Source organism: Pseudophryne corroboree (genome assembly GCF_028390025.1).
Source record: "Pseudophryne corroboree isolate aPseCor3 chromosome 7 unlocalized genomic scaffold, aPseCor3.hap2 SUPER_7_unloc_3, whole genome shotgun sequence".
In the NCBI taxonomy this organism is placed as follows: Eukaryota; Metazoa; Chordata; class Amphibia; order Anura; family Myobatrachidae; genus Pseudophryne; species Pseudophryne corroboree.
In genome coordinates this window covers 1,213,269-1,216,513 of record NW_026967612.1, presented here as the reverse complement: position 1 = coordinate 1,216,513, position 3,245 = coordinate 1,213,269, and the positions used below count along the sequence as shown (strand labels likewise).

Genomic DNA, 3,245 nt, shown 5'->3' with positions numbered 1-3,245 from the left:
GTTTCTTCGTTGGTTGATTTAAGAAAATTCTTACAAAAACTCTCCAGATTATTGACTTTTTAAAGTTTTTCTAGGAAACGTTCTAGATGAATGCTTATTAGCCTTTGTCAGTATGTACTTTTCGCAAAGTGTCTCTGTGGCTCAATCGGTTAGTGTGTCTGGCTACTAACCAAAAGGTTTGTGGTTCAATCCCACCCAGGGACATAATTGACCTTGTGATCAGGTTTTGGTGATATTTAAGTAGACAAGTCAAAATTTCAAACCCCCTCTTATGGTGTAGGGTACCTGGCCTTCTCTGATGTAATCAGAGTTAGATTTGATTCAGTGATTTTATAAAAAACAGCTAGGAAGCACAATTTAGCAATGGGTTGCAGAGAAAAAAATATGCTGGTAGAAAAATCCAATTGAGTGATTAAACAGCTCTTCGTTTTCTGCCTTTATTTTTATGCTAACAAATTTGTTCTCTAAAAAGTGTCCACAAAGCCAAGTCTCTGATTAACACCTTTGTAGGGATGGTTTTTTCACCTATAACTAAATTAAACTTGCTCCATTGGAAAGGCAGCAAGATGCATCCTCATTTCAATGTCTACTGAAATAATACAGGTTGACACCAGGAAACATTAACGCCACTGCATCCTTGCTGCTTTCTCATGTAGAAGTCTGTTTAATGTGAAAACAAGGTGATATCTAATTAGCACACAGGTAAGGAATTAAGAAAATCTTTATTTAAGGGTGAAGATGTTTCTCACAAAATCGTTGCCCCAATGCATCATTGAAATTCAAGCTGGAAAGATGATTTTAATATATCACTTGTACATTTTGTATTGCTCTTCTGGTGACAATGCAGTTTGTTTTTGTCAATTACCCTTTTAATAATAGGGTAAAGAAAATTAAGTGGATTTTTTAAAGAAAACTATACTGTCAATATACTATTAAAACAAATTAAAATGGTAAAAGTTATTGTACTTTAAGTAAAAATAAAAGAGCAAAAATATCAATCCCAGTTTTGATTACTTAAATTAACAAAAAAAATGCATATAGCAGAGGATAGTTTCAATCTGCCTACCTCTGGGTAATGGGCCCAGCATGCTTCCATTGCAGTACTCTGCTGCACATGTAAGTGCAAGAGATCCTGAAGCACTCACTCATCATGGGAAAGTACCAATGTGTTTCTTCATTGGTTGATGGAAGAAACATCTTACAAAAACTCTCCAGATTATTGACTTTTTAAAGTTTTTCTAGGAAACGTTCTAGATGTATGCTTATTATCCTTTGTCAGTATGTACTTTTTGCAAAGTGTTTCTGTGGCGCAATCGGTTAGTGTGTCCGGCTACTAACCAAAAGGTTGGTGGTTCAATCCCAACCAGGGACGTAATTGACCTTGTTATCAGATTTTGGTGATCTTTAAGTAGACAAGTCAAAATTTCAAACCCCCTGTTCTGGTGTAGGGTACCTGGCCTTCTCTGATGTAATCAGAGTTAGATTTGATTCAGTGATTTTATAAAAAACAGCTAGGAAGCACAATTTAGCAATGGGTTGCAGAGAAAAAAATATGCTGGTAGAAAAATCCAATTGAGTGATTAAACAGCTCTTCATTTTCTGCCTTTATTTTTATGCTAACAAATTTGTTCTCTAAAAAGTGTCCACAAAGCCAAGTCTCTGATTAACACCTTTGTAGGGATGGTTTTTCACCTATAACTAAATTAAACTTGCTTCATTGGAAAGGCAGCAAGATGCATCCTCATTTCAATGTCTACTGAAATAATACAGGTTGACACCAGGAAACATTAACGCCAATGCATCCTTGCTGCTTTCTCATGTGGAAGTCTGTTTAATGTGAAAACAAGGTGATATCTAATTAGCACACAGGTAAGGAATTAAGAAAATCTTTATTTAAGGGTGAAGATGTTTCTCACAAAATCGTTGCCCCAATGCATCATTGAAATTCAAGCTGGAAAGATGATTTTAATATATCACTTGTACATTTTGTATTGCTCTTCTGGTGACAATGTAGTTTGTTTTTGTCAATTACCATTTTAATAATAGGGTAAAGAAAATTAAGTGGATTTTTGAAAGAAAACTATACTGTCAATATACTATTAAAACAAATTAAAATGGTAAAAGTCATTGTACTTTAAGTAAACATAAAATAGCTAACATATCAATCCCAGTTTTGGATTACTTTAACAATAAAAATGCATATAGCAGAGGATAGTTTCAATCTGCCTACCTCTGGGTAATGGGCCCAGCATGCTTCCATTGCAGTACTCTGCTGCACATGTAAGTGCAAGAGATCCTGAAGCACTCACTCATCATGGGAAAGTACCAATGTGTTTCTTCGTTGGTTGATTTAAGAAAATTCTTACAAAAACTCTCCAGATTATTGACTTTTTAAAGTTTTTCTAGGAAACGTTCTAGATGAATGCTTATTAGCCTTTGTCAGTATGTACTTTTTGCAAAGTGTCTCTGTGGCGCAATCGGTTAGTGTGTCTGGCTACTACCCAAAAGGTTGGTGGTTCAATCCCACCCAGGGACATAATTGACCTTGTGATCAGGTTTTGGTGATATTTAAGTAGACAAGTCAAAATTTCAAACTCCTCTTATGGTGTAGGGTACCTGGCCTTCTCTGATGTAATCAGAGTTAGATTTGATTCAGTGATTTTATAAAAAACAGCTAGGAAGCACAATTTAGCAATGGGTTGCAGAGAAAAAAATATGCTGGTAGAAAAATCCAATTGAGTGATTAAACAGCTCTTCATTTTCTGCCTTTATTTTTATGCTAACAAATTTGTTCTCTAAAAAGTGTCCACAAAGCCAAGTCTCTGATTAACACCTTTGTAGGGATGGTTTTTCACCTATAACTAAATTAAACTTGCTTCATTGGAAAGGCAGCAAGATGCATCCTCATTTCAATGTCTACTGAAATAATACAGGTTGACACCAGGAAACATTAACGCCACTGCATCCTTGCTGCTTTCTCATGTAGAAGTCTGTTTAATGTGAAAACAAGGTGACATCTAATTAGCACACAGGTAAGGAATTAAGAAAATCTTTATTTAAGGGTGAAGATGTTTCTCACAAAATCGTTGGCCCCAATGCATCATTGAAATTCAAGCTGGAAAGATGATTTTAATATATCACTTGTACATTTTGTATTGCTCTTCTGGTGACAATGTAGTTTGTTTTTGTCAATTACCCTTTTAATAATAGGGTAAAGAAAATTAAGTGGATTTTTTAAAGAAAAC

The 3,245-nt window shown here is 34.9% G+C and overlaps 1 non-coding gene across 1 annotated transcript; it reads left to right on the top strand.

Annotated features, from left to right (window-relative positions):
• The first annotated feature begins 2,462 nt into the window (after positions 1–2,462).
• Positions 2,463–2,536, top strand: TRNAS-ACU (transfer RNA serine (anticodon ACU)). Its single transcript has one exon. It is a non-coding gene; the product is annotated as a tRNA-Ser (tRNA).
• Positions 2,537–3,245: the final 709 nt, after the last annotated feature.